Genomic DNA, 22,210 nt, shown 5'->3' with positions numbered 1-22,210 from the left:
TGCGATTGAAGGAGGACTTTCTTAACAGACAGCTGCCACCCATTTCTTTGCTTTCATGTCCTTCTCATGCATTCCTGATCAATAGCAAAATTTCCTTGCTATTTTCCTTGCTTCCTTTCTACATCCATTGTCCTGGACCAGCCAGGATAATAGAGGGTGTTATGTTTCTAACTTCAAGACATTCAAAGGAGACACGGGTGACTGGGAATATGGGTGTAGTTCGAGTTATTTTTGTTGATGTGCGCATGTATCACGTGGTAGTGGGATGACAGGTAATTAATGTATTTTTACATATTACCTGTAATTAGTTATTTAGATGAACAAGAATGCTTAATTAAACTATAAAATATATAGTTATACAGGTAATAACAAACTAAAGTTCATAAATATATATATGATCACTTAAAATATTATTGAAATATTAAATACACAACAGAGTCATTTCAGTTAAAGTATTTGTTCTGTTTAAATTAAATAATTTGTTTGATTTTCCTCTTAGCATCCATACATATGGGTCTTCTGCTACCACAAAAACAACTGTTCTTCATACTGCGTTTACTTTTGTTAACTTTAACGAAATAGTCTTCAATTGCCTCCTGTGTTTGCAGCATCATAGAAGGTGGATTTTTACCCATCAAACCTGCTCTAGACTGTCCTTGGGAATTTCCTCAGAACCATTTTCTCAGCTTTCTCACTTTCCTTTTGATTTCCTGACTTCCTTAACAGACAACACCCCCCCCCCCACCCCACACTCAATGCATTACTTTCATATCCTTCTCATGCATTCCTGATCAATGTGCACTTTTGCATGTAAACTGCCCTGAAGTATTTCTTATATGTGAGTCATATTGGTAGAAGTTGTATGTGACAGATTGATGGTAGACTTCAAACCAATACTCAAATGATACAGTATATGTCAGTAATGCAGCAGTCCCCAAGCCTCCTTCAACCCTATTATATCTAATGCAATCACCACATTCATTTTTCTCATATCTATTTATGAAGTTTCCCTGTTACCTATGTTACTCACCTCAACTGCACCATTTGGTAAAGAATTCTATATTCTATTGATTCATTAGATAAAGAATTGATCATTTTTATAGTCACATGTTGAATTTACTAATGAGTGTAGTGAGTGTATCATACCCAATTTTGAGCAAAGAAGCAGACCATTTTTTCTCAAATAGTCGAAGGCAGTTCAAGGGATCATAACTTGAAGATCCTACCATTTATGTTCACCTTCCTAATTTTCAGAGCAAGATATTTCTCTCCATTAAGCAAGAGACAGATGCATGGTTTGACAGTCCCAGTGAAGAACACCAAGTCAAGTCAAGTTTATTGTCATTTAACTATATACATGTATACTGCCAAGTGACATAATTTTTTACTGAACCGAGCGTAAAGCACATACCACACGATAACTTATGAAAGAAAGGATAAAATCTACAGATGAAATAACAAACGGAAGTGTATAAATTCAATAGTGTAATGTACAGAATAGAATAACCAGTGACACTTCGAATGCGATGCGGCAGGCAGTTCAGAAGCCTGTTGGCCTGAGGGAAGAAACTGCTTCCTACCGTGATCATTTTTGTGCCTGGTGGTAGAACATCAAAAGGAATGGATGGGTGGTATCCTTATTAATACAAAAGCCCCTGCATACGCAGCACCCCTGATAAATGTCCCCGATGGATGGCAGGAAGGCCTCGCGATCCTCTCAGCAAGTCACATGGATTGCATGTTTGGAAAACTTTGATGCACTCCCATGACCTTGTGTATCTAAAAATGGATGAAATACTTCTGGCTACCTCACCCAGATAGCCCACAGCAGATTTTCCTGACCTTTTTTTATTCCAGGGTCCCCTACCATTAGCTGAGTGGTCTGTGAACCCTAGGTTGGGAACTCATGATCTATAGCATGCTCAAGACTGCCCCTGGATCATGGAAACATAATAAATATTGTCATTTTGAAGTAGATTGGTAGATACATGAATTCAACCTCATCAGGGGTAACAATACCTTTGCTGGTTAATTCCTTCAGAAAGGATCTGGATTGATATTTGATTAAGGGAAAGCAAAGGTCATATGTTTATGTTCAAACACAATGATCAAAAAACACAATGAAATTTGTACTTTGCAAAACATAATTGTTCATAGCTGAATAAATATGACAGATTGCTATCTTGCAGTTTCGATTGATAACCTTGAAACATTTCACCTAACTTCATTATCTCAGAAATTTTACCTGTAGTTAGTTTCTTGACTTTGGAGATCAAATAGTTCAGACAGGATCCAAACTGTATTCATTCTCTAGAAGGAAAATGTTTAATGAGCCAATTAACCTTTTCTTGTTCTGTACCTGCCTATGGTTTTTCGATGAAGTACCTCATTTTTTTTGATCTTACATCTCGATGTTCAGTTGGGAACTGGTAAAGCTCATCCAAATTAGCTCAGTGGATCAACGTGACAGATCTCTTAGTTCCTTGAAACCACAGCCTCCTTGTCAAGAGAGAGGAATTTGCTATTGGCAGAACAAGGTTACCCACTCCCTTCTCTGCTGTTACATTTCTCTTGATGTATATTGATGGTAATCTCAATTTTCCAGCGCATTGTACTTTTTAAAAATCAGATTAGTACAACCACAGAGGTTTTTTCTCCTGGTCATTTAAACAGACTTTGCTTCCTGTAAGATGTTAAACAAACATTTCCCCAAAGTAGAACAAGAATTCCTGTGTCTACACACGCAGGACAGGAACGTGAAGCACAGAGAATATAACCGGGACAGTTAGATATAGCTCTCTGACCAGAACTCTCCACTGTTAAGAAATGACATCATGCATAGGCAGGACATCATCCATGTTTGATTTACATGAAGGCATCAGAGGGCATAAATGGTCTGTGGCATTTTAGGCTGAGTACTTGGCAGACCAGCAAGCCATTTGTACACCTCCAATGTTAATGGGTATAACTATTAAATGGTTAAGGCTGAAGGCTTATGCTTGAGCAGCTGTACTGATAAGTGATTAAAAAGGAGTAAAGGATTGCCAACTGGTTTTCATTAGGGTGATAAAATGGTTCTCTTTTCACTTGAAACGGTTTACTAGCCAGTTCATTACTGGGGTGCCTGTGTGCTTTACTCCATCACAGGCAATTTGACCTAACATAAAAGGCTGAAAGGACTATGGACGGGGCTTAATCAAATGCTAATTGTAAGATATACCAGGGAGTATTAACACCCTGAGTAGAGGGTTGTGCCTGTTATGGATCATATCTATTATGGCATAAAGCAGACGTGAGCATTAAATACAACAGTCGATAGGAAAAGCTCTGTTGCACTGGAGAGGAAAACTGTTGTTAAAGGAACACAAGCTTTTGAAAACATAACAGAGGTGTTGCATTACACAAGTAAATAAGTGAAAATAGCTCAATGAAACTTTGCATCAGTAACTTTGTTATATGTCAACTTCACTGCTAGCTCTATGAAGCAGTTTGTTTCGTCTTTTTAAGTTATCAATAGATTTGTTGAGTATGCCCACAAAAAAATCTCAGGCTTATATATGATGACATAGATGTACTGTGATAATAAAATTTACTTTGAACTTAGAACTTTTTTGCCTTTTTCCTATATATTAAAATAACATCTGCGATGGAATGATTTGGTCAAACTAAGCTGACTAATGGAGATCCAACTTCTGTAGCTTATCATATCCCATCAAGAATGGCTGTTGTCAATTAGATAAATGCTAGGAGGTGACATAGGAAGCTTCCCTATCCTCACTGGGGCCACCATATGCAGCCAGACTGAGCCTAAGTCAGATCTTGTGGCACTCGTCAAATCTATTCCCCACACATTCTTGTCAGAAACCCATTCTTTTTCTCATATATTCATGAACCCACTCACCTATATAACAGGCATTTCTTTGGGATGTGGGTAGAAACCAGAGCACCTAGGGAAAGTCATAACATCGCAGGGAGCATATGTGGACTCCTCAAGTCGGCACCCAAATTCCAGATTAAATCCGGGTTACTGGAGCTGTGCAACAATGCCTCCCCAGTTCCAGTATATGCAGAAGGATTTCTTGTGGTAGTGTGTTTGGCCCAACACACTGCATTGTCAGGTCTATATTTTAAATTTAGAATGGGCTCAAGTAAATGATTCCAAAAACATTTGCTAACTTACAAACTGAAATGCAGAATAAGAATTTCCAATGAAAATATAGTGGATTCTAGTTAATTGGGATACACCCGAACTGGTACATTTAGGCCCAATTAAACATCTGCCCCAATTAGCCAAAGTTTCATGGAAATAATTAAAAAGGTATAAAAAGGGTAAACTGTGTAACAAATTATGTACTTAAATGAAATACAAAACAAACGAAACACTTACCAATATTACTGCAGTACCACAAAATTGTGTATTATTTCCTAATACTTATCAAATGAAGAGTTCATCCACATCACATTCTTTTGACTGTAACTGAACAAAATCAATGCAGACCTTGTGCAGATAAAAGACTGCCTTCATGTAATCTTGTCAATGATTGCAATCTTCAAATCTTCATTTTAATTGTATCATTCAAAACAATTGTTGATACCTTCAAGTTCTTCATATTTCCTAATTTGATGAAGTAGAGAAATTGTTTCATTTTCATTCCCAGCCATTTTAAATATCTCCAATCTTAAATGCTTGAAACCGCAGTGAGCAAAACAGTTCTGAATTGCATTATAGATTATTTCTTACCAACCTTCTGTGACAAAAATCACTGCTTTTTGAAGACAAACACACACAACTGATGCTATTTACACATACAATAAGCTGGAGGAACTCAGCAGGTCAGGCAGCATCCGTGGAAACAAACAGTCAACGTTTCGGGCTGAGGCCCTTCATCAGGACTGAAGAGGGAGGGGGCAGGGGGCCTATAAAGAAGGTGGGGGGAGGGTGGAATGTGCCAGGTGAAAAACCAGCAAGAGGAAAGATCAAGGAGTGGGGTGGAAGATGAAGATTTGAAGCAGGGAGGGGATAGGCAGGAGAGGTGAAGAAGGAATGTAAGGGGAAAGCACTATGTGTAGTAGAAGAAGGCAGAGTCATTAGAGAGGTTATAGGCAGCTGGAGGAGGAGGCAGAGTGAAACTGGGATGGGGGAAGGGAGAGGGAGGGAATTACCGGAGGTTGGAGAATTTAATTTTCATGCCAATGTTAATGCTATTTACAGACTATTCACTTGAAGCATAGAATAGTGTCTAACAGCCATGCAAGTGCACATGACTGATGCTAGTTAGAATCAATTTGGAAACAGTTTCTTGCCCCAATTAAGCAGCATCTTATCCCAAATAAACTGTTTTCTCGATTAGATTTTGTTTTTTAAGCATTGTCCCAAATAAGTGTCTGCCCTAATAAACTGATGCCTAATTAACCGGATTCCACTGTATTTAGAAGAAAAATATTTTGGTTAGTTTTATTTCAGTTCAGGGATGTATCTTTTGTTCTTTTATATTAACATTCATAAAAATAGAACTATTTTTGATTATTAAAAAAACTCCTGTTAGAAGATAAAACAATTTTCTGTCTCTATAAGAAGAGACTAAACAGAAATCAATAATGATTACGCCACATGCAAAACCAAGTCACATTTAAATTTACTGTACTCTCTCAGGCCATTATCATCACACCCCTGAGCTGAGCGTCCTGCAAACAAATAGCGTTGAAAACTATTCCAGCATTCTCAAACACGCATGAAAGTGTATTTCTGCTTGGGTAGCAGTTATTGTCAATGCACGACTTTATTAGCAAGAAGAAAAAAAAACACTTTTCCAAGTAGGCTTCAGGGGCTGTTTTGAGTTTTAATCAGTTAAAACTGAAAAATTCAATCTTCAGTTATAAAGCACCCATAAGATATTAAAATGAGACAAAGGAGTTGGCATGGAAGCTTACAGACAAAGTTTGACACTGATGCACATAAGAACAATAAGAAATAAGAAATGGATTGCAAATCATGCTGGGTTGCCTCATTATGGAGGATGGAAAGCTTATAATGTCTCCTCCAGCCAGCCATTTACTTTGAGATCACAATTATTGACTGGATGTGGCTATGTTCTGCCTTTTAACAAATTTGTGGTTGCTGGTAATAGATCATAGAAAGCCATATAGAACAGCACAGGTATGAGCTTCTCAGCCCATAATGCCTCTGATGCCCATGATGGCAAATCGAACTATTCCCATCTGCTTGCATATGTCACACCCCTCAATTCCCTACATGTCTAAATGGTTCTTAAACTCCATTATCAGATCAGCTTCCACCACTGCCCCTGGCAGCGCATTCCAGGCACCTACCATTCCCGTGTAAAATACCTGCCCCTCACATCTCCTCTAAACTCTCCCCTGCTCACCTCCTTCCTCCAGTCCGTTGGAGGAACAGAGGGGTCGTGCAAACATTATACTTGCAGGGAATATTTCTCATGGTTTTCACATTTATCATTGATTTCACCGAGGAGAAGGATATAGCTCTGGCACTGCAGCTTGTCAGTGTCACCAAACTCCATGAGTCTGGCTGTCATTGACGGCACTCACCATAAAGACTTCCCAAACTAAACCAGATCTTGTCATCAAACAGGAAAGCTTTCCTCTTCCTTAGAGTGTAGGTCACCGAAGGACATTGTAAGGACTTCCTTGAGCTCAATGCCATGTTTCTAGGAAGTGCAGGTGATGTTTTTCTCCCAAGGGAGACACGACTCTCAAACATTTTATGCGACTAGTGTCACTTAGAAATGGATCCTGCAAATAAAGCCTACATTCTAGTTCCCTTCCTCCTGTTAACAACTGTAACCCAATAAGAGATATGTTCCTATAGAAGCAGAGCCACCCATGTACCAGAACGCATAGAGCCATAGAAACAGGCCTTTTGGCCCTTCTAGTCCATGCCAAACCATTTAAACTGCCTCCTCCCATTGACCTGCTCTGGGACCATAGCCATAAATACCTCAACCATTCATATACCTATCTAAACTGCTCTTAATTGAGCTCACATGCACCACTTGTGTTGGCAGCTCATTGAACACTCTCATGACACTCTGAGTGAAAATGTTTTCCGTGATGTTCCTGTGCAATTTTTCACCCTTAATCCAAGACCTCTGGTTGTAGTTCCTCCCAACCTCAGTGGAGAAAGCCTGCTTGCATTTACCATATCTACACCCCTCATAATTCTGTACACCACTGTCAAATTTCCTCTCAATCTTCTACATTCTATGAGAAATGCATTAGTTTCCTAAGGATGTACTTCCTCTGCCTGCATCTACAGTATCTGAAACCATCCTTTAGTACACTCCAACAAATTCTTCAGGACTGGGAAGGAAAAGAAAAGATGCCCGAATAAAAAGGTTGGGAGGGGTTTGTGGAAGGGAAGCAAACTAGCTGGAAGGTGATAAGTGAGGCCATGTGGGTGGGAAAGGTCAAGGGCTGGAGAAAAACGAATCCGTTAGGTGAGGAGAGAGGACCATAGAAGAAGGGCTGCAGAGAGGTCTTTAAACTAACTAGTGGGGGGGGGGGGAGGATTCTAGAGAGCAAATAATTAAAAAGACAATAGAGAAGGTAATGGATATAGGTAAAAGTGAAGGAATAAAAAGACAGAGTGTGTCAGGAGGGGAAGAATGTACAGAGATAAGCGTAAAGTTGTACAAAAGGAAAAGGTAGGAAATAAGTGTCAAACATATTTGAAAGTCCTTTATTTGAATGCACGTAGTATTAAGAATAAAATTGATGAGTTGACGGTACAAATAATTACGTATGGTTATGATATTGTAGCAATTACGGAAACATGGCTGCAGGAGACCAGGACTGGGAATTAAACATACAAGGGTATTAGACAATTAGGAGAGACAGGCAAGAAGGAAAAGGAGGTGGGGTGGCTATGTTAATAAAGAAAGAAATCACTGCAATAAAGCGAAATGATATTGGCTCAAAGGATCAGGATAACAAAACAATTTGGGTAGAAATAAGAAATAGTAAAGGGAAAAAAGCAGAGGTGGGAGTAGTCTATAGGCCTCCAAACAGCTGTAACTCAGTTGGTTGGAGCATAAATCAGGAAATAGTTGGGGCTTGTAATAAGGGAACAGCTATAATTATGGGGGAATCTAACTTTCATATTGACTGGACTAATCAAGTCGGACACGGCAGCCTTGAAGAAGAGTTTATTGAGTGTATTCGGGAGGGGTTCCTCGAACAATACGTTACTGAGCCGACAAGGGGGCAAGCAGTCTTAGATCTGGTCCTGTGTAATGAGACAGGACGAATAAAAAATGTCCTAGTAAAGGATCCCCTTGGAATGAGTGACCATAACGTGGTCGAATACCACATTCAATTAGAGGATGAGAGGGTTGGATCTCAAACAAGCGTACTGAGCTTAAATAAAGGAGACTATGATGGTATGAGAGCGGAATTGCTTAAGATGGATTGGGAAAATAGATTAAAGGGTAGATCAGTACTTGATCAGTGGTGTATATTAAAGGAGTTATTTTACAACTATCAAGAAAAATATATTCCACTGAAGAAAAAAGGGTGTAAAAGAAAAAGTAGTTATCCGTGACTAAGTAAAGAAATAAAGCAAAGTATACGACTAAAAAGAAAGTTATATAAGGTAGCTAAATCTAGTGGGAAGATTGAAGATCGAGAAGCTTTTAAAGATCAGCAGCAAATAACAAAAAGATTGATTAAGAAGGGGAAGATAGATTATGAAAGTAAATTGGGGAAAAACATAAAAGCAGATAGTAAGAGTTTTTATAGTTACATAAAAAGAAAAAGGGTGGCTAAAGTAAATGTTGTTCCCCTAGAAGATGAGACCGGGAAATTAATGGTAGGGGACATGGAGATGACGGAAATGCTGAACAAATATTTTGTATCAGTTTTTACAGTAGAGGACACTCAAAATATCCCAACACTGGATAAACAGGGGGCTCTAGGGGGAGAGAAGCTAACTATGATTCAAATCACCAAGGAAATGGTACTTGATAAATTAATGGGACTGAAGGTGGATAAATCCCCTGGACCGGATGACTTGCATCCTAGGGTCTTAAGGGAAGTGGCGTTCGGGATTGTGGATGCATTGGTGATAATTTTTCAAAACTCGCTGGACTCGGCAATGGTCCTGGCAGATTGGGAAAATGCTAATGTAACTCCTTTATTTAAAAAGGGCAATAGACAGAAGGCTGGGAATTATAGGCCAGTTAGCCTAACATCTGTGGTTGGCAAAATGTTGGAATCGATAATCAAGGAAACAGTAACAGGGCATTTGGATAAACATGGCTTAATAGGACAAAGTCAGCATGGCTTTACAAAAGGGAAGTCATGTTTGACAAATTTGTTGGAGTTCTTTGAGGACGTAACATATAGGGTAGATAAAGGGGAACCAGTGGATGCGGTGTATTTGGACTTCCAAAAGGCATTTGACAAGGTGCCACACCAAAGATTATTACTTAAAGTAAAAAATCATGGGATTGGGAATAATATTCTGGCATGGGTGGAGGATTGGCTTTCTAACAGAAAACAGAGAGTTGGGATAAATGGTTTATTCTCAGACTGGCAGTTGGTGACTAGTGGTGCTCCGCAGGGATTGGTGTTGGGACCCCAACTCTTTTTAATCTATATTAATGATTTGGAGAAAGGGTCTAAGTGCAACGTATCGAAGTTTGCTGATGACACAAAGATGGGAGGGAGTGTAATGAGTGCGGAGGACATTGAAACTCTGCAGGGGGACATAGATAGGCTGAGTGATTGGGCAGACATTTGGCAGATGAAATATAATACTGACAAGTGTGAGGTCTTGCACTTTGGCAGGAAAAATAATAAAGCAAGTTATTATCTAAATGGAGAGAAACTGGAAAGTGCTTCTGTGCAAAGGGATCTGGGGGTCCTGGTGCAAGAAACACAAAAAGTTAGTATGCAAGTGCAGCAGGTGGTCAAGAAGGCCAATGGAATGCTGGCTTTTATTGCTAGGGGGATGGAGTATAAGAACAGGGAAGTCTTACTGCAGTTGTACCGGGTATTGGTGAGACCGCACCTGGAGTACTGCATGCAGTTCTGGTGTCCATATTTAAGAAAGGACATACTGGCTCTCGAGGCAGTGCAGAGAAAGTTCACTAGGTTAATTCCGGGGATGGGTGGGTTGATGTATGATGAGAGGTTGAGTAGATTGGGACTTTCCTCATTGGAGTTCCGAAGAATGAGAGGCAATCTTATTGAAACATATAAGATTGTGAAGGGGCTTGATCGGGTGGATGCGGGGAGAATGTTCCCAATGATGGGTGAAACTAGGACTAGGGGGCATAATCTTAAAATAAGGGGATGCCATTCCAGGACTGAGATGCGGAGAAATTTCTTCACTCAGAGGGTAGTGGGGCTGTGGAATTTACTGCCCCAGAGAGCTGTGGAAGCTACTACACTCAATAAATTCAAAACGGAGATAGACATTTTCCTGGATAAAAATGGCATTAGGGGATACAGTGAGTGAGCAGGTAAGTGGACATGAGGCTAGGTTTAGATCGGCCATGTGATCTCCTGGACCAGTTTTCGATAGCCTGGATGGGTCGGAGAGGAATTTTCCAGATTTTTTCTCCTCAATTGGCAAATCGTTTTTTTCTTTCCCCCGGGTGATCACATGGGTTTGGGCGGGATGAATAATAAAATAAAATGGGCGGCATAGTGTCCTGTTGGTTGGCACTGTTGCCTTGTGGGATTCGGTGAAAACTACAGTTAAGGTTGGATCAGCCATGATCTTGTTGAATGGTGGAGCAGGCTTGAGGGGCCGATTGGCCTACTCCTGCTCCTATCTCTCTTATGTTAAAGGGAAGGAGAAGGGGTCCAGGTGGATGTGATAGGCCGGTGAGAAAGGGTAAAACGTCGGAGTGTGAACGGAGCAGTGGGGGGGGGGAGAGTGGCATTTTTTTACCAGAAGGAAAAATCTAATTTCATGCCGTCAGGTTGAAGGCTGCCCAGATGGAATATGAAGTGTTGCTTCTCCATGCTGAGGGTGTCCTCATCTTCGCACAAGAGAGGCCATGGACTGACATGCAGAATGGGAAAGGGAATTGGAATTGAAGAGTTTTGCCACTGGGAAGTTCTGCTTGTGGTGGTTGGGGGGAAGGTGCTTAACAAAGTGGTCCCCCAGTTTACGATGAGTTGAGGAGGCCGCATCAGGAGCGCTAGGCACAATAGACAACTACTTTTCAATACCAATAGTCTCACATTCCAATTGACCAAAGCAAGCAGGCACTGTCCACACAGGGTATAAGAAAATTATTTTTCAGGCCTATATGCCACTATTACACAAGGAAAATAGGTGAAATCCAGTTTCTGGCATCTCTGCTCCCATACTGCAATCCCTCTGACTTGAAGGCAAACATGCCACTTATCTTCCAAATGGCTTACTGGACCTGCGCCCTAACTTTCTGTCATTTATCTGTAACAGGTGTTCCCCACCTGTTTTATGCCATGGACCAATACCACTGAGCAACGGGTCCATTGACCCCATGTTGGGAAACTCTGAACTATAAGGATGCTCTAGAAATTTCAAAACACCAACATATATATCATAAATAAAAGCAGAGAATAATGGATCAGGAGGAACAAGACAAAGGGGATGGGAAGAAACCCCACCAAAGAGCAGTGGAAAACTTCATCTGGTTTGGGATTCCTCAAAGTGAAGTTGCAGTAACTGAATTTTTAAAAAAAAAACATTCATATGTTGAAAATCTATCGTGGGTTTATCACAATTGCATATCATTTTCATGTTGAAGTTGTTATTATTTCTACCAAAGAAAATAACCTCACACTTGCTCATGCTATACTGTATCTGACAACTTTGTGCTCCCTCTATAAGTCCGTCTGTACTGTATCTGTGTGAAAGTCCTTGCCCCCTCACAGCTGGGTTTCCCACCCATTAGCCTGTTTAATAACATTGACAGTAATGGTGATTGTAAGAAGCACAGACCCAACTCTTGTGACACCCCACTACTTGTACCCTGCCAAAATAAGAATATTTATCCCTGCTATATGCTAACAACTCCATATCCATGCTAATATATTACTCCTAACCTGATCTTGTGTAACAACTTTTAATGTGCTATCTCATTGACTGTTTTCCAAGTATCTAAATTTAGAAACCCACTCTGTTACAAATATCCACAACAAACTCTAATAAATCTATGAAACATAAATTCTCTTTCGTAAGGCCAAGTTGATTGGACCAATCACATCATGCTCTTTTCTGAGTATACGTTGTATCGCTTCCCTAATTGTGAGTGACACCTCTTTCTCTCAATAGCTGATGTGTGTTAGCTGGCCTGTAGTTTCCTGTTTTCTCTCACTGCTTTCATGGGTGAACCGGTCAATGAGGTGAGCTTAGGGAAATACTTCAAGGAGCAGAGAAACAGGTAAAAAGACAAATGCTTTGAGAACAGATGTAAGAGCATTCATAGCTGAAGGTGATGCTCTAATACTCAAACTTTACGTATATCTAGAATGCAAACGTGGGATGAATTAAATGCCCAGCAAAAGTTATCATGGAAGTTCCTGTCACTTTCTGCAAGGAGTTTATACATTTCCCCCATGATCGTATGGATTTCCTCCGCATGCTTTGGTTTCCTCCCACGTCCAAAAGGTGTATGTGTTAGCAGGTTAATTGGTCACATGGGTATAATAGACAGTGAGGGTTCATTAGGCTGGAAAGGCCTGTTGCAATTTTAAAAAGTTTCTTTACAATGTCATTTAAATATAATATTTAAGAGAAAAAAAATTATCAATAGTTTCATATACTGCGAGAATAGAAGTTGCTTGGCCTGGCTCTGGCATTGAGTTCAGTTTGTCTGGCTATAACTACACACATTTTTTTCCCCTAGCTCTTGCTTCTTAGAACAAGAAATAAGGTTTCAGAAACAAAAAGTAAGTTTTGGTACAGACTGCTTCTATTATTTTCCATTCCTTTGAATGAGAGAGTGAGCACATAATATTCCCACTATTCTGGATAATGAAAGTTTGATTTCTGCCTTCAATTTCTGGTTCTGTTTCAGGCAGATATTTTCCAGCCTTTACAGCAGCAGTGCAGTGCACTTGATATTCCCTTACTCCACCATTTGTATTAGGATCACACAGTGCTGGTAGTTGCAGTTGAAGAGATCTTGGGTCAGATTCCAGTTTCGAGTGACATTTGCACTTTGCTTTTCTATAGAGGGAGAGTGTGGCGGTTTCAGGCTGTTCTGTGGGGGAGGGAGGGATTCATTCCTGTTCCACTCAACTGCAAATCTTGGCATCCCTGGAGATGTCAGTGGGCTGAACTGTCCCACCCTCCCTACTGAGGAGGTTAGTGTGGATGAAGGGAATTAAGCAAGTGGGAGGAGAGAGAAGAGGAAAGAAATTAAGCTAACAAAATTGTAGCAATTGCTGATAAACATCATTCTCTTAACAGGCAATTCCCAATAAATTAGTAATCATCAGAATGTCTGTCTAATTCCTCAGAAGCAATGGTCCTTTTAAAGCATGCTGAGACATATTAATTAACAATTAATTATCTATAGATTTCCCTGTACTGATTAAACACTCTGGTAAAACTTATATTGTAAAATTAAGCCAAAGGAGTTGATATTAAAATGTTATTGGATAACAGTTCTTCAGGCAAGGAAAATAAAATGTGCCAAGATAAAGTATCAGAATCAGTTTTAATATCACTGGCATATGTCATGAAAGTTGTTGGTTTCCAGCAGCAGAGCCATGCAATACATAATAAAAAGCAACTATAAATTACAATATGAAATATAAATTAAAATTAAGTTAAATAAGTACTGCAAAAGAGAGTAAAAAAAGTGAGGTAGTGTACATGATGGGTTCATTGTCCATCCAGAAATTTGAGGTAAACCGAAGTAGATTGGCTTTGCCTTATTATGTTTAGAGTAGAAGCTAAATGCAATTACTTTAATACATTTTGATGTTTACAAGTCGCCCTGATTTTCAATACAGTTTCATTGCCTGTTGTGGTGCTGTTTGATTGCTGTAAAAGATTTTAATGGATTATAGTCCCCTAACAAAAGCCCTCTGAATAGCTGTTACACTTCTAATTGAAAGTTCCAGTCACCTTCATATAGACTCCTGCCTACATGAAAAAGTTTTCTGTAGTGGTTAAAGCTGGTTGTTTCTTTGCACCCACATGTCTTGTCAGCAGTCTCTTTCATTGAGCTCGGCATCTGTGACAGTGAAATCATCTCACCCTCAAATCTTTCAAGCGTGTAATCACTTTGACTTGAGAAGCACAGATATTTTTCAAAGAGAAGTTACTGGGTGGTTTCCTCCACTGATCCAACATTTTTATTTCCTCCTGCCTGTGAAGATTTCCACAGGCATAACAATTTTTAAACATTCCACCTGGATTTCACACTGTGTAACTAAGAACTGAATGGCTTATCTGTGTATCACATTAAATGTTGTTTTCAACATACATTGTATAGCCTTCACTAACCAGCTAAAAGTCTGCAACTCTCCTCCCAAGACAAAAGGTGCTGGATATTCCAACTGTGCACTAAGCACCCCTTTGACCATGTCTTACTTTGAATAATTATGAAGGGATTTATTTAAATTAAGACATACCAACTATTCAGGTTTAAACCTTGGCACAGGATGAGATAATCATGTCCATGAGTGTTGGATTAGTTGTAGGAAGCCAAAGGACTCCTATTTCTTCAGCACAAGAGCAATAGAGTCTCTGCCCCTTCTTTTTTAAAGGCTTTAATTTAAGACCCATAATTGCTTCAAGTGTTCTCAAGAGTCCCTTAACACAGACAAAGTGTAAAAAAAAGTCACTGCAGAAATTTTTTTTGTGTTGCATTAAGACAGATAAGGCCAGAGAGCATCCCTTCCTCATTATTCAACTTTGCAGCCGACACTGTTTTAAATAGTCAGAGATTTAATTAAACTAATTGATTCCCATGCATTTTATTAGTCATTGTCATAACGAAAATTTGACCCTGTGGTTACTCACTTAGATTAGAGTCTGTGAGGGATGTTCTCTGTGAAACAATGATGTAAATTGGGGAGGAGCTTATGTGTTCACTCAGGGTTAAGGACTTGTTCTGGCCCACATGTTAGCTTTAAAGTAGAAAGGCAGAATAAAATAATTTATTTTATAATAAAATGATTTACCAATTCTTCAAAATAAACCTTTCTAGACTTCAGAAATCAAATCTAACTTCTGAATTACAAAATACTTCCAGATTTAAAAAAAAATCTTACGTTTATTTTCCTTCTGCCTCACACAACTGCCAAATGTGATCTCCATGTCTGGGATTTGACTGAGTTTAGATAAATATTTCTCCTAGGAGATGAAGTTAACCCCCTTTGGGGAAATAGATAATACTGCAAATTGGGCCAATCCCAATTGACCTGTGATTATGCCAGCTTCCCATTTCTGTTAAGGCATTTAATTAGGGAAGATAATGCCAAAGAATGCTGGGCCAACTTGCAGCAGGGATCAGAAAATCTGTAGCTGGCTCTATGGCCAACTGAAAGAATTTAATGCCGAGGTGATGTGGTATCTAGACTTCTCTGTGAGCCTATTGTTTAGAGCCTGGATGATTGGCATCCTTGGAAGTATGCCAAGATGTCAAGATGAGGGCCAGTGGTTCAGGATTGGCAAAGGCAGATTTAGGACAAACTTTTCTCTATAGAGAATGACCTACAATTGGAATAAATTACTAGCTACAATAATAACGGCCAGGGCACTGATCTCATGCAAAAGAGAACCATTCGTTTTAATAATGAGATTTAATGCTGACATTCTTTATGATGGAAACATGCATCTGAAGTTAGCGTGGATCTTGTGATTGACCCCAAAATCTCACTTCCAACAATCACACAACTCAATAAGAATGTTATGAACTCTTGCCTAGAAATTCATCCTCAATTGCTGGTCTTCATTGAACCATATGGATATATCAGTATATTGTACTTCAGAAATTCGTAATATTGGCTTGAATGGGATGAATTCCAAAAGTGAATAATAACTCACATCTGGATATTTATTTCTATAGGAGTGAAGGAGAGAAAACAACAGATAGATGAGAGGGGACATGATAACCAGATTTGATCTATAGTAAATGATGAACCATGTGATCAAAACTAATCTCAGTGAAAAAGAATTAGAAAGAATAAGGTGGAAATACTTTTCTTATTCTTGAGGAACTATAGATGTTTTAATGTTCTCCATAGTGAGTTTCTATCCTTCTCATTCTATCATTACTAATTTCTTTCCAAGTGTCCCCAGATAATGATTATGACTAATTGACTATTTGTCTACTAACTGAGAGAAGTGATAGATAATTGTAGTCCTTTTGATGGATATCAATTACTCTTGGACTTTTCTAAACCAAGACATTGAGACAGCCAATGAGTGTTTGAGTCAAAATGTGGCCTGATCTTCATGCCGCAAGCAATTTTTACACCCAATACGTCTTCCCATGTCTACCCCCAATTTTTACATCATGGAAATGAGCAGATGTTATCAAGTAATATTCCAGGAAAAGAAAGCTCCTGAGATTGAGAGAGACCATTCAAGTCAAGTCAAGTCAAGTTTATTGTCATTTAACTAAGTACATGTACACTGCCAAACTACACCACGATTCTCCATATGGGGTGTAAAGCACAGTCGTACACATAACACACATTTAACACATGATCACTTAGTTAAGAAAGAATTAAGTAAGTTCATCAAGTCTTAAGCAGTCCTTACAAAAAGGCATGCAGTTGGTTCAAATCCCCTGGTTATTCTCATGCTCCTGCACTTCCATGTTGTTCAAATACTGAATGGTACCACTCTATCAACTGAGCATTTTTAGGCTGTGATATTGATTTGTCTCTATCCATGTAAAGCTTGGAGCAATGGAGCTGCGGAATGAGTCAATGCTTTGCGTAACCCCTGTCGTCTCCCAATGAAAACACTGCCAAATAATTGAAACTACGGATGAAGCAGAATTCAACAAGGAAGATTCTTCAGCAAAATCTACTTCATCATTCAAAAATGTCCAACCTGCTGATTTTTTAAAATATTATCATGTTGCTTTAGTTTGCCTCTGAATTGTTGCACAATCTCACAATTAAACTCAAGTAACCTTTTATCTTAGAGTGATAACTGATAATATAGCGGAAAAACTGATTGCACTTTTTAAGCTGTGGTTTACTATTGATTTATTATGGGTCTCCAATTATTATGTTATCACAACAATGGTTATTGCCGTCATCATGATCCATCATCCTATTGAAATGATATACATTGAAGGCAGCTGCTATTCCTGAATTTCTCTTAAAAGGCTTGAACTAAGCATTTAGACTAAAATTGATCTTGCCTGTGCTCAGAATGCAGCAGTCTAGCAGAGAGTCACATGTTGCTACAAATTTAATGCAATAATATGAATATTTCAGGTCCCTTAGAAGATGTGAATAATCCATATTCATTCTTTCATAATATAGTATTTTTCTCAAATACCTTTTGTGTATAATATTGGCACACGCATATTTTGCATTACCAGCACAATTCAATCTCATTTCTGACCTGAGTATAACTTAAATATTTATTCTTGTTTCAGCTGAAAATATGTTAGTCTTTACCTTTGTTCATTATATACATTCTGAATTCAAATGTTCTTACAACTAGAAGAATTAGATTCCCCTTCTTAAATTGTGGCTCAGTTTTGAATTGTGTTGTTATACACTAGAGATTTTATTCCCAGATTTTGCCCAACATCCTAAATTGTATCCACAGAGAATTAGAAACTGGCAAGATCAAACTTAACTACAATGTCCATCCCTTGTAGTTGTTGATATCTGCTGCTTGGAAATTTTGGAGAAAGCAGGAAGGTGAAGAATGAAGATTGTATACTTAAAAAGGTAATATAATAATTAATTTACTGCCATTCTTATATTCCACCTGCTTCATACATTAGGTGCTGTATGTCTAACAGAAATAGTCAATTCGATCGACTAATTAGCAAGTTGTTAAATTGGTCATTTCACTTCATATATATTTATAATGATGTATATAGATATATTTATATGTCGATATACAAAATTATGTAAATGGTGGCATGGACAGCATGGTAGTTCAGTGGTTAGCACAGTCATTCAGAGTACCAGCAACCCGGGTTCAATTCGCGTGCTACCTGTAAGGAGTTTGTATGTTTTCCCTGTGACTGTGTGGGTTTCCTCCAAAGTGCTCTGGTTTCCTCCCACGGTCCAAAGATGTGGCGGTTGGTAGGCGAATTGGTCATTGCAAATTGTCCCATGATTTGGCTAGGATTAAAATCAGGGGATTGCTGGGCAGAGCTGCTTGAAGGGCCAGAAAGGTCTGTTCCATACTGTATGTAAGTAAATAAAAAATAAAATAAATAAAAGATCACCATTTAATGATTGCTGGTTAAGTTCACTGCTTCGCAAAATATAAAAGTTCAAATTTCCTTCAAAATTACCATCCTCCACTTAGGGTGTTAGCTTTAAAGACTAAACTCTATTGCTATTTAAGCTCAGCTATGGTGGACATTGGGATGGGCTGTGTCGTATTTTCAGGAATCTGTGTCCATTCATCTTCTGGAAAGCTGCTAAAGACCTTTCAATTTTAATTTGTTTTCAAATATAGACTTAGATCAAAAGAGAAGCTAGCCCTTTAACTCTGCAGAAAGGCAGTTCTCCCTTGCAGCTTTATTACCAGTTGTAACTAATAACTGAAGGCAGTTATCTCAGCTGTTAAAAAGGGTGTGTGCATCTGCTGGCTACAGTTTCAAACGTTAATAAAAAAGGTCACAGAGTGAAAACCTAATGGCTGTCTTTTTCTTCCCTCTTTTCAGTTATGGCTCTTATCATGCAGTTCTTTCATAGATGTTCTTTCATATAACCTTAGATGATTAAATACAGAATAAAACTAGACCTCTGAGGAAGCTATTACAGCCCTCTACAGGCGTGATGTAAGCCCAGCCACCTGCAACTTTAAGATCTGCTTATAGCTATAAAAAGGGGCATCTGTTGCAGAGATGTGTTATCACTTTATCCTTGCTGCTATCTGTGTGCTCCATTCACCAGTTCTACTTGATGTGAATTACTGTCAAATATTTTACAAACAGTTCATACAGGAAGTTCATGGTTATCAGCCTTTGCACAAAGGATAGAGCAGAGAGTTTCAGAAAACCTTTGACACCATGAAAGACACGTCGCTGGGCTCTGGTTGACCTCTGGATAATGAGAATGTTTTTTTTCTTCTTCGCAGTTAGTGTATTTGGTATGGGGATTATTTTGATCATTTTTGATTGTTGCAATTTTCTTCGTCTACTTGTGGTACTGTGATTTTAAAATCCTCATGCAATAAACAAAGCAGTGATCAGTATTAGCTATGCTCTCACCTATCATCTGTGCACTTGGAGTTTTCTTAATAGTATCAAACTAAATCCAGCAGGTATAATACAGCATGCCTGGAGGGAGATTGAAAATCTGGTTGAGTGGTGACAGAACAACCATCTCTCACTCAGCATCCGCAAAACCAACTACAGAAGGAAGAACCCTGAATTCCATGAACCAGTCCTCATTAAGGGAACAAAGGTGGAGACGGTCAGTGGATTTAAATTACTTGATGACAACATATCAAAGGATCCGTGCTGGGACCAGCACGTAAGTGTCATCACAAAGAAGATATGACAGTACCTCTACTTCCTTAAAAGTTTGCATAGAATTGGCATGTCACCAGAAACTTGACAGTCTTCTGTAGGGGCACAGTGTAGAACATTCCAACTAGTTGCAGCACTGCCTGGAATGGAAACACCAGTGCTCAGGAACAAATGAAACTGCAGAAATAAATGAATGTAGGCCATTCCACCCAGTCCATGACAAGCAAAGCATCCCCTCCCCCAACACACACACACACACACACACACACACACACACACACACACACACACACACACACACACACACACACACACACACACACACACACACACACACCATTTTCATGGAGGGCCACAGCAAGAAAATGGCATCCATCATCAAAACCTCCCCCATCTAGGCCATGCCCTCTCCTCACATCTCTCTTCTTTCTTACCATTGAGTAGGAGGTACAGAAACCCTGGGACCCACACTACCACGTTCAAGAACAATTATCCTATAACCATCAGGCTCCTGAACCAATGTGGATAACTTCATTCACCACTAGTCTGAACTGATTCCATGATCTACAGACTCACTTGAAGGGATTTTTTACAACTCAAGTTTTCAGTATTATCTTCATTACCATTTGCCGCCTTTTCCAGTTGTGTTTTCCAGTGTTTGTCTGTTTATGTATAGTTTTTTAAAACATTCTATTGTATTTGTTTTCTTCCTGTAAATGACTGCAAAACTTTGTATCTTAAGTTAACGTATAGTAACATATACATATTTTGATAATAAATTTACTTTGACTTTGATATTTGTAAAATCATAGTATCCTTTCAAAATTGAGGTCCACCATTCATTGGTACATTGGCCTTTATAAGTCAAAGTATTTAGTATAGGAGTTGGATTGTTATGGTGAGGTTGTAGGAGGCATTGGTGGGGCCAAATTTGGTGTATTATGTGCAGTTTTGGTGACCAAATTACAGGAAGGATATTAATAAGGTTGAAAGAGTGCAGAGAAGGTTTACAAGGATGTTGCCCAGACTTGAGAAACTGAGTTACAGCTCAAGGTTGAATAGGTTAGGACTTTATTCCCTGGAATGTAGAAGAATTAAGGGAGACTTGATAAAGGTATATAAAATTATGATGGGTATAGATAGAGTGAATGCAAGCAGGCTTTTTCCACTGAGGCTAGGGGAGAAAAAACCTAAGGCTGAAGGGGGAAAAGTTTAAAGGGAACATTATGGGGGGGCTTCTTCACAAAGAGAGTGGTGCTCATGTGGAATGAGCTGCCAGATGAAGTGGTAAATGCCGGCTCACTTTTAACATTTAAGAAAAACTTGGACAGGTACATGGATGAGAGGTGTATGGAGGGATACGGTCCAGGTGCAGGTCAGTGGGACTAGGCAGAAAAATGGTTCAGCACAGCCAAGAAGGGCCAAAAGGCCTGTTTCTGTGCTGTAATGTTCTATGGTTCTGTGGAGTCACCATGGATGTTGCTTCCTAGGTGACTACATGATACGCAGTCAAGGGCAGTACGATACAGAGAGGAAGCTGCTGCTCATACCGCAGGCTCCCTCTCTCCACACAGCTGATGAATCTAAAGGAATGGTAGAGACCGCAGTTTGGCACCAGCGGCATCGCAGGAGTTGCCAGTCAGTGTTGAATTCAACGTAGGACTGCCTTAGGGGCTCCTGCTCCATATTTTTCCTTGGGGTTTACTCCCAAAAACTTTGCCATGAGTGGGTCTATCCATGAGGCAGGGAGGGGGGTGGTTTGAGATCAAAGTTTACTTTCTCAAAAATGAGCAGCCAATTATGGCTGACGAGTCCTATCCGCCTGAAGCGACTTGTGTTAAGGTGCCAGTAACCCACCTTTATCCCTTCTCCTGTCAGTAGAAATTCCTTTGCTGGGTTTAGTAGCTAAGCCACACATGAAGGCCAGGAACTGAAGTGTTGTCAGAGGCTATTTGAGGTGCATGCTATTGGGAGTATTTAATAGCTAGTGGGAGCTTATTCCCACTACCTCTCCCAGCTATAACAACCTTAAGGAACACTTTCTGACTAACATTGTTAAATCACTAGCTCTTTCCTCCTGGTCTCTTTACAATACCATATCAACATTTTTGTAGCAAAGAAACAGAACTGTTGTCAGATAAATAAGTTTTACTTTCTAGTGGTTTTCTGTTGTTAGTTTTCATGCATTTGATGTCACATGAACTTAATATCAAACTTGAAGATTTGTGGTGTCAGTGGCAACACACTAATGCTGAATCAGAAAATTTTGAGTTCAAGCACCATTCCATTAACATGTGCATTTAATCTAGACCATCCGTTTGTGGGTGATCTCTCATCTTTACATGGTTTGTCTCTGACGCATCCCATCTCTATCTCTGTTTTGGTGTGTAGACTAGTGACTATAATCCATGATTAACTCCAACCCCCACAGCTACCTGTACTTACAACACATCTGTTCTATCAATGACACTTGTCATACCTGCTTCCAAAATATCTCCCCCTTTTCCTCAGCTGAGAATTTATCTTCACTGTTG

The 22,210-nt window shown here is 39.3% G+C and overlaps 1 long non-coding RNA gene across 1 annotated transcript in view; it reads left to right on the top strand.

The window, feature by feature from the left end:
- LOC132382475 (uncharacterized) overlaps nucleotides 1-20,394 on the top strand; it is a 41,417-nt gene extending 21,023 nt beyond the window's left edge. Inside the window, exons 3-4 of the long non-coding RNA XR_009508344.1 lie at nucleotides 17,789-17,913; nucleotides 19,466-20,394. This is a non-coding gene — a long non-coding RNA (uncharacterized LOC132382475). The remainder of the gene's footprint in view (nucleotides 1-17,788; nucleotides 17,914-19,465) is intronic.
- The last annotated feature ends 1,816 nt before the right edge of the window (nucleotides 20,395-22,210 follow it).

Source organism: Hypanus sabinus, chromosome 28 (genome assembly GCF_030144855.1).
Source record: "Hypanus sabinus isolate sHypSab1 chromosome 28, sHypSab1.hap1, whole genome shotgun sequence".
NCBI lineage: Eukaryota > Metazoa > Chordata > Chondrichthyes > Myliobatiformes > Dasyatidae > Hypanus > Hypanus sabinus.
This window is presented reverse-complemented; position numbering and strand designations above follow the sequence as displayed.